Source organism: Pongo pygmaeus, chromosome 7 (genome assembly GCF_028885625.2).
Source record: "Pongo pygmaeus isolate AG05252 chromosome 7, NHGRI_mPonPyg2-v2.0_pri, whole genome shotgun sequence".
NCBI classification, from domain to species: Eukaryota; Metazoa; Chordata; class Mammalia; order Primates; family Hominidae; genus Pongo; species Pongo pygmaeus.
Window position 1 is genome coordinate 108,963,963 of NC_072380.2, and position 14,220 is coordinate 108,978,182.

The following is a 14,220-nucleotide window of genomic DNA, read 5'->3' on the forward strand; positions in this document are numbered from 1 at the left end:
CTTTTGTGCCACAATTTTACAATGGAAGAGATGAAGCTCAGAGGTCTGTTTACTGAAGAACAGTTGCTTAAGATGACTTTGGGGATAAAAAGGCTGCCAGGCCAGTGAAGCTGTGAAATGCGCCCTGTGTGACAGCCTCAGGCGGCATGGCTTGACAATGGTTTAGGCCCTTGATCAGCTAGTGTTAAGGAGTTTTACAGAACTCTCAGCTCTTGCTTATTTAGTTTGGTGTTGAAAAAAGAAAGAAAGAAAAAGCAGGGGCCTTCTCTAATTTGAGGGGATGATGGGGTGGGTGTGGAAAGGGAGTTAAACTTCCCAACTAATAAATTTGGAAATTGTACACCCATTTCCTCAGTAAACTCCTGTGGTTGTTGGATACCAGGAATGTGAAACCTGAATGCATATCAGACACTTGCCACAGAAATTGTAGCACACTCCATTGAAACTGCAATTGCTCTTATTTGGGAGCAAAGCAAATAGCAGTTAAGTTTTTTTTTGTGTTTTGTTTCTTTGCCAGCACTTTGGGTTTGATCAGATCTAATTTCATTCACGTGGTAGGTGCCACGCTGACAATAAAGCATTATGGGCTGTCAGTCTACTTAGATTTCAGTTCTGTATTCGTTTTATGTATGGCATTTTAATAAAGTCTAAATTTTTTTTCTTCTAAACAGATAACAGACTAGATTACATTGTGCTTTCTTTAATGTCTAATCTGGAAATTGGCTGTTGATGCTAGTGAGGGTTTTTAATATAAGTTTTAAATGAAAATGCCAAATTGCTTTGTCTGCACATTGTAGCTTTTTAAATATTGACTTTGTGCCTTTTGAAATGCTTGAGTTTCTAAGAGGCCTAGCGTGAAAAGGCAAACTTGACAGAATAATATATCTACCATAATTCCTGTGAAAAGACTTAAAATATTCCGGTATTTGGAAGTTCAGTCAGGATGTGACCACTTGGAATCATGACTGGCTATAAACACAGGCTTAGAATTGATACTTTTCTCTAAGAACAGGCACAGAGAAAATAGTATATTATCTTCCAAATTAAAAATTGGAAATGCCAGATCTCAAATGAAGACAGAGTTTTCCTCAATCTTTAAGCTATCGTCATCTGCTACAGAACTCTTATAAGAGTTGCAGAGTTTTAATCAGTATTTAACAATTACTGAATTTGTTCAACTGGTGTTTGTTTTAAACAAACATGTTGTCTCTTACATGAAAGGCAGGATAACGTATGGCTTTCTTTTATCTGCTACAATTTTTCTGTAATTTTTGAAGATAACATTTTAATTTAGATACTGTTTCATATTAGCAAAGTCGAGAAAAATTGATTATAGTTTCTTAGCATGGGATTGTTTTCTTAAAAGCCGTGAAAGGGAAAAGAATCAATATTAGGGCTTTCCCAATGGCAGCTTTTTACAGAGCCCCCCAGCACGATCGATTACAGCTGCTTTTGTAAAGGATTTAAAAAGAACAATCTGTATTAAAAACATCATTCTTTGGTATGAGCTTGAACAGCTCCAAATGGGTTACCATGGGGGCTGCCCTGCAATGTGACCACTTGAACGGATTCTGGTCATCATCGGTGGGCCAGGGCAGCGAGGCAGGGGAAAGGCTCTTAGGTGAGGCATTGCTGGCATGCATGCCAAAGAGGTTACCGTGGCAGCTGCAATCATTCAGCCGCATTCTTCAGCCTCCAAAGCAGGAGGGGCAAGAAGCGTGTCATTTTTCTACAGGCAGAGTGTAAGGTTAAGCAGCAGGAAGGGAGAGTCAGAGGATGTCTTTGTTCCAGAGCATTTGCCAAAGCCAGGTATGTCCAGTCAAAGGGATAATGCAACCGATAGCTCCCAAGCCTCCATATCCTCAGCTGTTGCTTGTTGCCACTGAGGAGTGGACATGTTTTCATTTGGCATCTTACATGTGAGCATCATGACTGCAGACTCATCTTATACCAGTTAAATCATAAACTCCACTCTGTGGGCAGAGGGTCTGTCTGGAAGTGAGTGTGCCTGGAGCAGTTAAATCTATTAAATATTAGAAACATTGGTCCCATCCTCACAGGGCATGGGACAGGGCCCAAGCAAGAGACCATTAATGTGGACTGGGCTTCCAGAGTTTAACTCAGTAAGACTCTGTGTGCTCTAGAAAATTCAAATGTAATAGGTAGTCCAGGTGCTTTCCTTCTAAAAGAGGGAGCAGGGCATTCATTGCCATTGGCTCCTTTACAGAAGGCATTTGCAGGAATGGGGTACCCTATTAATTTGGGAAGAATTGAATATCCTAGAGAGTATGGGGATTTTTATAAAATAGTGTTGAATTTAGCATCACTTTTCATTTAGCACCCCTGAGTGCCAAATCCCACAGGGGCCTCTGTAGTATGGCTTGCCTCAGAACTAGTAGAATCAGCTTTTTTAATTCCTGGACTAACTTGGAGAAAAAAATTCCTGAGATGATCTATTTTTAATTCCTAACTGTTTTGCTTTTCTTCATCTTCCACATTTTTAGAAAATGAAATGTTATATCTCTTATGAAATGGTACTTAGACATGTGTGTTCCAACTGAGACTTAATTGTCACTAGTGAATTACTATAAATCAGCCTCATTCGGGGGCAAAAAATAATAATATGTGTTCTTGTTTTAAACGTATTCTCAAAAGTGCTTCTTAAGTGTTATTTCTTAATTAAGCATGTAATTTTATCATTTTACAAATTCGCTTTTACCTTTCATCCTGTGCGACCCTGATATCATAAGGATAAGAGTACTACTATATGACGGCTGGGCTTGGTGGCTCAGGCCTGTAATCCCAGCACTTTGAGAGGCTGAGGCGGGCAGATCACTTGAGGCTCAGGAGTTCGAGACCAGCCTGGCCAACATGGTGAAACCCTGTCTGTACTAAAAATACAAAAATTAGCTGGGCATAGAGTTGCACACGCCTGTAATCCCAGCTACTCGAGAGGCTGAGACAGGAGAATCTCTTGAACCTGGGAGGCAGAGGTTGCAGTGAGCTGAGATTGCACCACTGCACTCCAGCCTGGGCGACAGAGTGAGACTTCATCTCTTAAAAAAAAAAAAAAAAAAAAAAAGTAAAAGAGTACTATATGATTCTGTCAGCAGGGTGCTGGAATGTCTTCATATATAGATTTTGATGGAGGTAGATTAGAAAGACAGAAGGCAGCATGGGAGTGGGTTAGGTTACCTTTTGAATTTTTGAGGGTTTTGGCCACGTGTCAGTTTGTACAGCTGATAAAGTATTTGTCATTGGTGAAAAAAAATATTACTGTCCACAGGTTTCCTTTCCCTCTCATTGGGCAAGAACCTGAATGTCTTCTGCAGATAAAGTACTCATATACAGCACTTCAGCACAGGAGTCCTTTCTAAAATGCATTTGCTTTGAGATGGCACAGGTCATGTGGTCATCAGTATACTCTGCGTGAAGCGTGTCAGTCTGACCGGGAGCTAATGCTTCTGCCCCAACTGCCATGGTGCAGCTCGGGGAAGGCTTCATTTGCTGGGGAATTTCATGCATATTCTGTGATGGATTTCATAATAGACTCTAATACCTTTAAATATTTTCCTGGTTCTTCTGTCAAGGAAACCATTTCTTTAAAAGTTGCTTGGTTGGCCGTTATCATTTATTTTACTTGGTTAAAAATTTTGGCCAGGAACAGTTCCTTTATATACAAAAATAAATACCGAACCTGGGGCTATGAGTCTTGGGCAGAATCAGGCTGTTTTCCCAGTAGATAACAGGAATATGAATAATCTCTTTGGCACACAGTGCAGCCACCCTGGTGACTTGGTGCTAGGTATTAAAAACCCTACCGTTCAGAACAGTTTCTTTTAACTTCAGCTTTGAAGTCTGTGGTCTCATCACCTTTAGATTTATTCCTTCTTTTTTAGCTTCCTTGCTTTTGTTTAGATTTTTAAATTTTTAAGAGAGTCTTTGAAAGTGCTGACACATTTTCAGGCTCTCAGTATAAGGAACCAGCTGCAAGTGTCATTTTCTTCATTTAAAAAGTCCTCCTAGATCAGGTCACTTACAGGCTTTCCTGTAATCAGCAGGAGAGGCTCCCATTACAAACAGGCGAGGTAGGTGTAATAGATATAGATTGGACGCTGAAAACCAGGAGCAGTATGGAACATCTGCCCAGCTCACTGGCATGTCAGCCCTGCAGGTGTGTCGGAGGCACAGGGCTCAAGTGCAGGCATCTGCCTCCTCTGGTTGAAGCTAAGCTAGAAGGGAGCTTGCGTGCTGGGAAACGGAGCAAGCTCTCCTTGACTTGGAGTGGCTTCCTCCATTTGAAATAACCCATGAGCAAGGAGGCGCTAACAAGACAGGTTATTAGACCCAGAAATTTTTAAAACCTGAAATCTTAACAACTGAATATCCATTTTATTAGACCGTTTGCCTTTGTGACCACAGGTGAAATGGATCAGGAGTGGCCCAAGCACTGTTCTGTGAGTTGGCATTTTTCTGAAGTGTGACTTTTTTTTTTTTTTTTCAGTACTTACATACTTCCATAATATTTGCTTCTTTTCTTAAAAAAATCTTTTGTAGAGATGAGACCTTACTATGTTGCCCTGGCTGATCTTGAACTCATGACCTCAAGCAGTCCTCCAGCCTTGGCCTCCCAGAGTGCTGGGATTACAAGCATGAGTCACTGCACCCAGCTCATGATACTCGCTTTTGATTTATATATAATATATATATGATATATTATATATATAAGAGTGTGTGTGTGTGTGTGTGTGTGTGTGTGTCTGTCTTGTGTTTGGATGTATTTGCTGTTAATTAATTTTCAAAAGTTTATTTGCACAGTTGATGTCTGAAAGCTGGTTCCAAGTCATTTGTGTCTATGACTTATCGGTCTTGTGCTTTCTGTGCTTTCAGCAACATTATAGTGCCAAAAATGTAGCTGTAATATCAATTAGGAAAAAAATTACACATAAATCCACCACCCTAACCAGTTATCTTTCTTCTTCATTTTCCATTCCCTTTTCAGTGCTTGGCCAAATATATATATGTATTTGAAAAAAAAAAAATATATATATATATATGAAATTGCAATATAGTTGTAATACTACAAAAAATTAATGTATGCTTTTTAAATTTAATATATTGTTACAAACACTTTTACTTATTACTATGTGGTATATGATTTTTAATGGCTATGTTGAGAAAACTAACATATCATGCATAATTATTTACCAGACATAGTACCCCCCTGTAGTGGACATTGAGATTGTCTCCCTGATTTGTCTTTAATGCAGTAGTAAACACCCTAACTTTTATTTCATTAGGATAATTCCTGGGAGAAGAAACATCTGGTCAAATAGTATAAAAGATTTCATAGCTTCTTAAAACACATTGCCAATGTGATTTCCAAAGGATCTGTGCCAATTTCTGTTAGTTGGCATCTTTTAAATAGTCAAGGCTTCTTTTTACAGGCCAGCAGCAGAGTGTTCCATATTCCTATTGACATTCAGACTCAGTTCTAGCCCAGACCCCTGAAACACTTGGAAATTCTATCCATTGACTGTGGCGAGTCTCAGAACTCAGATTCTTTCTCCAGCCTGAGCTGAAGCCTGGAAAGGTGTGGTCTGCCCTTTGGCCCCAAGGTCTTTCCCATTTTTCTGTCCTGTAAGCTTTCTGTGGCATTCTGTCAGCCCTTGTATAGGGAGGAGAATATATGTGGTTATGCCTTGGGGCCTAGAATTGTAGCAGTTGAAAAACCCTTAAAGTGAATTATTAAATCTAAACCAGAGCCTGTTGGCTTCCTGTGCTTGACTTGGACTCTGTTCCATTATGGTAGTTTTTACAAAACACTTCTGAATACGAAATAAATTCCAAATATCTTTTTCCCCCCTTCTCCTGCCAAACTCCACCAGGAAACAGAATCTCATTACTTCAGTTAGAATTTATTAATGCTGACCCTCTCCAGCACTTGGAGCTTTTCAGGTTAGGCTCACACAGCTTCTATTTTTACTCTAGCCTAAACTGTGGTCATATGGATAGCAAAATAAATACTAGAATATTCTAGTTTGGGAGGGGGAGAGGCAGCGATGCCTATGATAACATGGCTGCAAACCTCTCGCTTCCCTCTGTTTGATATTCCAAAAAAGGAAGAAAGCTCAATGCGGAGCACATCTGTAAGTCATGAACATTTTCCTTTTGTGTGTCATGCATATTCAACATAATCCCACTCAAAGTCCCAGGCGTTGCTTTAGTATACATTGCCTCATACATCCCTACTGTTGTTGCCAGAAAATTTAATTCAAGACAAAGGTTGCTTCCCTTCTCTCTCTGGATCAGGAATCTGAACCCATTACCACAAACAGAAGTAAGAATTGTCAGTGTGTTCTGCTTTGCTTTTGTTTTGTTTTTTCCCCCCAGTTGCCTTTTATCCTTGTGGCTGAGGAGGAAGATTTCTTGTTCGTTTATTTGTTTTTAGTGTAAGCAATACACCAGTCTCATGAAGTGTATTTTTAAAAAACGTATTGATGGAATTTTGTAATGCAAGTGTTTTGAAATTCAAAAGCAACAAAAGGGCATAATGTGACCATTCTCTCCAGGTGGGATATTTGGCTTTTAATTAGTTGTCTCTGTAATTATTTTGATTAAAATGTATGAAATGTGTCAAGAGTTTGGGTGCGAAGGTTTAGTTTCTTTTTAGCTGGTTTTATTCAATTAAGGGTTCATCATGAGATGATGGCTTGGAACACCTGAGGGTTCGGATGACATGAGTTTGTAGAATGATATTCCGGTGATACGATGACTGGGAGGTGAGCATAGACTCAGCGAGTGTGTGTACCCAGGGCTGCTCATTGTTACCAAGCTTTAGGTTGAAGAGAAATGAGAAGGATGGGGGCGGGTGCATCCTGTTTTATGTGTTGTGATGCTTGGGGACAGGGGAAGGGGACATCATTCAGTTAAATAATCATTTGAGATCTTTCTGGATCATCATATCTGAGATGCTATTTTAAATTTACCCAACAAACCACTTACTGCGCCAGGTACTGTTCTGTAGAATGAATAAACAAACACTGTAGGAAGAAAAATCGTTTTACACCACCAGATGCCCCAAAGTACATACAGCAAGGCCCCTTTCTGAAAATGACATTGATTATATTGAATCATGACTACAAGTTTAGATGTGCCAAGTAATCCTCTGGCAAGAGTTTTTTTTGGTTTTTTTTGTTTTTTTTTTGTTTGGTGGGGGTGCAGTTAATGTACTGATTATTGCGCTGAGCATTTTATGAAACAGATTTTACTTGGAGCTTTGTTGGCTTAGGAAATCTAACTGCTTTGAAGCAAGTTTAGTTCTTTTTTCAAACAAAAGAGAATTTCTACAGTTGAGTACCCTAACTTGGTGTTACTTTTTAACACACTCCTTAGCCATTTAAATGTTTTCCAAAGACCAGAGCCGTGCCTGGCTCATTGGAGGCCTTCTTCATGAGCCCAAGATTTCTTCCAAGGTCACATTTACCTTTTCTGGCAGTCCCCCTCACAGAATAAGGCCGAATTCCAGCTTTTTACAAAAGAGACCATGTAAGAGAACATTGATCTGTTTTTCTCAGTTGTGGGGTAACCAGGTAGTTTCTTTAAAGGGCTTGATTATTTCCTTTCACCAAATGGCATAAAGCTTGGATTCAGCCCCTTAGAAAAAAGGGCTTCTTCTACTTTCTGTTGAGCCTTTACCATACGTTGGTTCCTAGAACACAACGGCGGTCAAGGGAGAGGACGCAGAAAGCATCAGGCTCAGGCCTGGGTCTTGGGCATCTTCAAGGAACTCACTTTCTCAGTGGTATAAGAAGAGCCCTACTCTATAAGAGGCATCCAACAGGAACAGCCAACATCAGTGGTACGTTCCAAGTGAGTGGTTCAGACTTCAAGGACTGTAAATAATAACAGTAGGAATTCTGTCACCTCCCAGACCTTGGGTCGTTTCAGAAGCTTCATGGAACTAGAGGAATTTCTCCAAAGTTGCCTATTACTTGACATCTTTATGACCAGCCCAGTCATCCTTGTGCCTCCCACTTTCCACCCAAATGTGATTCTACCTTCATGTAACCTGATTATTTTTTTGGCTTTGGGTTTGTTTTCCTAATATGCATGAGTAAATCATTTAAATTCATTCCCACTCTGTGGAAGGGATGTTGAAGTGTTTCTTAAAAAGACTTTAGCTTTCTATATAGTGAATTAAGAACTATTTAAGATGTTTGAAGCAGTTTGGAACTAAAGACCCTTCTTTTTTTCTTTTTTGTTTTCGAGATGGAGTCTGGCTCTGTCACCTAGGCTGGAGTGCTGTGGCGTGATCTTGGCTTACTGCAACCTCCGTCTCCTGGGTTCAAGCGATTCTCCTGCCTCTGCCTCCCAAGTAGCTGGGGTAACAGACACCTGCTACCACGCCTGGCTAATTTTTTGCATATTTAGTAGAGACGGGGTTTCACCGTCTTGGCCAGGCTGGTCTCAAACTCCTGACCTCAGGTGATCTGCCTGCCTTGGCCTCCCAAAGTGCTGAGGTTATAGGCCACTGTGTCCAGCCTAAAGACCTTTCTTAAGAATTTCTTAGGTAGGGGGGGTTAAGAATTCTCTTTCATGTGTGACCTCACTTTTGATTTTGGCTTTTTTCCATGGATGGTTTGTATGTATATACAGGATAATAAGGTAAGCCTAGGAAATTGCTACATACTAGATAGTTCTCTGTAAACAAACCCTTAAAGTAAGTGCTAGTAAAGACAACAAACAGTATGTGCTTATAAGTCAGCCATATCTAACATATTCAAGGACAAGAGGATCTTTTTCCCACAGTAAACAAAGGGTTCTTTCCTTCTGTTACATTTTTAGTTTGCGTAGGTCACCTGCTTGTTAGAAATGGCGTTAGTAAAAATTAATGAATGACAATTGGTGTACATGGCTCCAGGCATCTTCCATGTAGGAAATTTGAGGGGTATTAGGCAGAGAAGTAACTGTTAAGCCAGAACTCAAAACTCTCAGTGCAATTTTTTCCCCATCTATGATGCCAAGAATACTAGTTCTGAAAGATGTTAAATCGATATTCTGGGGGGAGAATTTCCATGATCAAAGTTTGAAAATGCTGAATTAAGCCAAGTTCAACACAGCTCTTTATTGTAGTTCTTCCCCAGTCCTTTATTATTATTACGTGTGAATCACAGGAAAAGGGAAGGACAAGGTAGGCAGCATGTTGAACATGCTCAGTGACACACATTTTGAGGTCCCAAGTCCCTACTTCTGGGGCTGTATGACTTCAGGCAACAATCTCCTGGGTAGGCCCTGGAGATTGTTGAGATGATTAGATGAGCCAGTGTGTAATAAAATGCTAAGCACAAAATGCCTGGCACATAATAAACACCTAACAGCCACAGCTAATCCTTTTGAACCCAAGGCTGAATGGTCTGATGTCACTCATATTGTGGGGCATTGCAGTGCAGCAGAAAGAGCCCACACTTAGGTGTCAAGAGCTTCGGGCTCCAGTTTGGCCACCAGCTGGACCAGAGGACTTTTGAGCTACTTTGCCACTCTGGTGTTCTGTTTCTTCATTTTTGAAATAAATCAGTGATCTTGGTGACTATAGTGTCCAGTCAAGCTCTAAAATTGTATGTTCCTTTGGGCTAGACCTAAGCCAGAATTGACAAGTTTAGCTTAAGGACAGGTATATCATCTCTGAGTGACTGTGTGGGTGAAATAAATTTTTAGCTAATTATTATTTCCTTTATAATGTGTGTTGCTAGTAATAAAATAGTTTACTGAGTCACCTATGGAAAGATAAGCTACAGTTATAGCCTTTTTGGCACTTTGTAATCATCATAAAAGTTAATATACATTTGAGTCGTAATTGGGGTTGGACTGCCTTTACCGTAAAACAGGAGGCATCGTCTAGATGTTTGTTGTCTGTGATGTGATACGAAACGTATTATTAGACCACATGGATATTTTGTTTTTATGTTCAAAGGCAATTTTCTGAAAGTTGGGTCTGGGAGTCTGAGTTATCCATAATTAAGTTTTCTACCTTCTGCTTTCGTTGTTAACCCGAGTTAAAACCGTAAAGTAAATTTGACATTTACTAATTTGAGCTTTAATTATTTTGACCACTGTGTTGGTTGCACTGGTTGAAAGCATGTGGAGGACCTCTGCTTAGTAGGTAAGGCGTTGTGTTTTTTAAGCAAGGATTTGAATTTCTAAATAACAGATTTCCACACTGGCAGTTTGAAACATGGTATTTGTTCAGTGTAGGTTTTACCTACATGAGAAAAATCAAACAAATAGATTTGTTCAGTTGCTATCCTACAAATTGTCTTTGCTGAGAAAATGGACAGGTTTGTGATGTTTCTGACTAAATCAAGGCTCTAGTACACTTGATCTTTTGTGTATTGAATTAACATTTGTTCTTGTCATTTTTATTACAACTACCGTATAAGTTTGGGCTGAATCACTTTATCAAACTCTAAATTTTTATCATCAAATGTGGAAGGCCTAGATCACCATCGCTGTCCTCAATTTTCCATCCTAAAGGTGTTTATTTCCTCTTAGGGGTATAATATGAAGGAAATTGGTGTCACCAGATCTCTTCTTGGTATTTTTGTATTGGTGCCTGGGGTTTGGGCAGAAGCAGCAGCAGCAGCTGACACTAGAACTGCAGCTGAGGCCACTTGGTAAAGAACTTTCTTCCAGGCTAAGGACTTTTGTTTTTTGTTTGTTTGTTTGTTTTTTGAGACAGAGTCTCCTTGCTCTGTCTCCCAGGCTGGAGTACAGTGGTGCAGTCTCGGCTCACTGCAGCCTCTGCCTCCCGGGTTCAAGTGATTCTCCTGCCTCAGCCTTGCGAGTAGCTGGGATTAATAGGCACCTGCCACCACACCCGCCTAATTTTTGTAATTTTTGGTAGAGAATGAGTTTCACCATGTTGGCCAGGCTGGTCTCAAACTCCTGACCTCAGGTGATCCACCCACCTTGGCCTCCCAAAGTGCTGGGATTACAGGCGTGAGCCACTGTGCTAGGCCCAGCTAAGGAGTTTTTATGTCATCCTCTATGTGGCAGGGAGCCAATAAAGGCAGGAGAGTGATACGATGATGTTTGAGTTCAAGAACAGTCCCTCTGCATCGAATGGCTTCAAAGACACAGACGTGGGCAGTGACAAGGTCAGGAGGCCTTAGTCCAGGTCCAGGCCCAACATGATGAGTTAGCCAGAGCCAGGGGGCCAGAGGCAAAGGGGTGGAGATAGGAGACAAGTATGTATCTTGCCTTCCTTCTAGGCATTGTGGGTTTACACAACTGAATCAGATGTGCATTCTCCTCTGGGAATTTCATCTATGGAGGCAGTGTAGTGCTTCAGTTTCCCTGGCTGAATGTGGCATTACGCAGAACCCTCTATCTGTCTGCCGCACATTTTCTTCTTGGTCGTACCTGGTTGCTTTCCACAGTCTTCCTTTGCTCTCCTGTATTCACGTCTTGCATCAGCCAAAAGGGAAAGGTCTGAAAGACCAGCTTTGTTTTTCTCCCAGCTTGTACTCTGGACCCTGTTAGCCAACAGTATTGGCACCGCCTCACAGCGATGGTCAGTCCCAAATTAAACAGCCTCGTTATGACATTCTACAGCCAGGCTGCAGCTCTGGACTTGTGTGCTTCTGCACATTTCCTTCCAGTTGCTTTCGTCCAGCGTCACGGTCCCATTGAGTAAGGGAGTGTGTGCAGAGTATGTCCCAAGGTTTTCTCCTCAGTCAAGCAGACCACATTTCACCAGGTGTAAAATTGGTAGTTTCGAATTCAGCCCTTTTCATGGCCTTGAGGAGATGCTCGTCTCCTTGTCCCAAGGGAATATTGGTACATAAATCATTTCTCGTCCTAGGCATGTTCATTCCAGAAACCCTTTCAGAACAGAGTGTGGAGTCTTCATAAAAGGAATTTGTCATGAGCGCAGGGTTTTTTTTTATTTTTTATTTTTTAAAGGGGAAGGCAATAGAGGTATTCATTATCTGCTACAGAGTGAAAAGGGCCCTGCTTTATGTTAAATTGGACTTTATGGAAAGATATTGGTAATTTCTCCTATGTTCTTGGTGCTCCTGAAACCAGAGTGGGAGAGAACTTTGAGGTCAAAATTATTTTCACCACCCTGGATCACAGAGAAACACACTTTTGGCTGCCTTTAAACACATTAAACATCTGGTCAGCCCAGAGACCACCCTGGAGCCCTGTAGACCCCACGTAACTGAGTGGCTGAGGGTAAGCCAGCTTCTCTAGACACACCCTGACTTCCACCCCAAGTCTTGTTGAAATACAGGCCTGATGGCTGTCCCAGGAAGTCAGTTGGCTTGTCAGGCTGCCAGTGTGGTTGAACGGTGAGGTGGCTAGAATTCTCTGGGAGGCATTTTTGGCTCATCTGCCTGGTGGCATGACAGATGTGTTAGTCCAGACAACTGGGTCATCTAATGAATTGAAATTCAATTTACACATAGGGATTAAGTATCTCAATGTTACCCTTGCCACATCAAACTTCATTGACAGAGCCAAGAGGAAAATGAAAGTCATTCAATGTTAAGAAAAGGGAAACAAGTTTCTAACATTGAAAGGGAATATTTTGCTTACTTTTAAGACTCTAGGTTACTTAAATAGATGCAATGCAAGCTATAGGAGGTTTGGGGCAGATGGTCTCCTAGGCTTAAAATGGAGAGATTTTAAACTACGAGGATCCTGGAGGTCTTGTGACATGTAACTCTGAAACCTCAGTCCAAGGCCAATTTGGTTTAAGTAATCTCAGTCAAATATTTATTTTGCGTCCATGCATTTTGAGAGGGACAGAGAACACAGGTCATTCAAAACCTGCCTTCAATGAGTTGTACTCTGCTGAGGGGCAAGAAAAATACACACGAAACAATGAAAAGTAACAGTGAGGGTTTATGTCTTAAACTGTTCATATGCTACAAAATCCTAAAATAGTACTTTATAATTAGGAGGTGTATAAGGAGTGGAGAAGTCACAGCCTGTTTCATAGTAGACAGGATTTGAGAGAAGAAACCAGGAGGTCCTCCAGGGGAAGTAAATGGGACAAAGTTTAAGACAAGCAGGACTGAGAATGGCTTTTTCATGGGAGCACAAACAGTGGTTCAACCCAAGCGGTGTTTACTGAGCATCTACTATATGCCAGGCACTGTGATTGGGGGAGGGAAGCCTTGCCTTTAAAGGAGCTGAGAGCCTAAGAGGAGGCAGTTGATGATAGAGCTGTAGAACACAGGGCTCCTGACACAGTTCACAAGCTTTGGGAATTACAGTCTGGAATGGTGATAGCCTTGGAAACCAGTGTAACAGGGTGGCGTCAGATTGCAGAGTTAAGCTCTGACCATTCTAGTAGAAAAGTTGCAGCACACTCTTGGCTCAGGGTGGTCCAGGCCACTGGAACACCAGTCCCTAAGGTTTCAGTTCTCAGAATCCACCAGTGTGATAGCTCAAACAAAATAGATTCCCATACTTTGCTTTCAGTTGGCACTGAGGCCTGGTGGAGAATGTGGGCTCAGGTTTAAAGTGCTTTAGCCTTGCTAGCCAGCCGCTGAAACCTGAGAAAATAAAATGGTACTGTTACGGAGGGTTGGACCTGTCCTCTTAGGAAGGTTCCAATCACAGCGACTGCTGGAAGAGAAAGTTTTATTTTAAGATTAAATCTAATGAAAGCCAATGTAGTAAGGGAAACATTATTTTATAATTTCTGTTAAGAGCAAACATTCTATATGATTTTTAAAAATAGAGCAATAATGAGTGTTGCCTGTTTCCAAACAAGCGTTGTTTAAAAGCTGCCTGTCTGCTTTATTATTTTTTTCCTGGGCTTTTGTGAGATAATGGTAGTAAAATATCAATTTACTAAAACCATTTTTTAAAGTCTTATACCTCTACTCTGTCTCCAGTTCATGCAGGTTCTTCTTTTGACAGGATTAGGTTGAATTTTAATACTAAACTCTTACTGAAGAGTTAAGAAGCTGTGGAACTGGTATACTTAGTGACTGATCCCTCTCCATATTAAGCGTGTGATTTGCTATTACCAGTTGTCAGTAATAGAAAAAGAATGTGCTCGTGTGGGTTTATCTGTATTTGTCATTAAGGCTTTGCTAAGCCAATGAGCCCTAGAAGCAGGCGTGCAGTGGGCTTTCTCCCTGTCAGGTGAGCCTCAAGGGCGCTGCTCCTCTCTGGACACTGTGCCTGGCCTCAGCACAGGTC

General features: G+C 41.0%; 1 protein-coding gene across 1 annotated transcript in view; it reads left to right on the top strand.

Annotated features, from left to right (window-relative positions):
* The window catches only part of SDC2 (syndecan 2), a 115,817-nt gene that overhangs the window by 82,814 nt on the left and 18,783 nt on the right, over window positions 1-14,220 (top strand). The window lies entirely within an intron of this gene.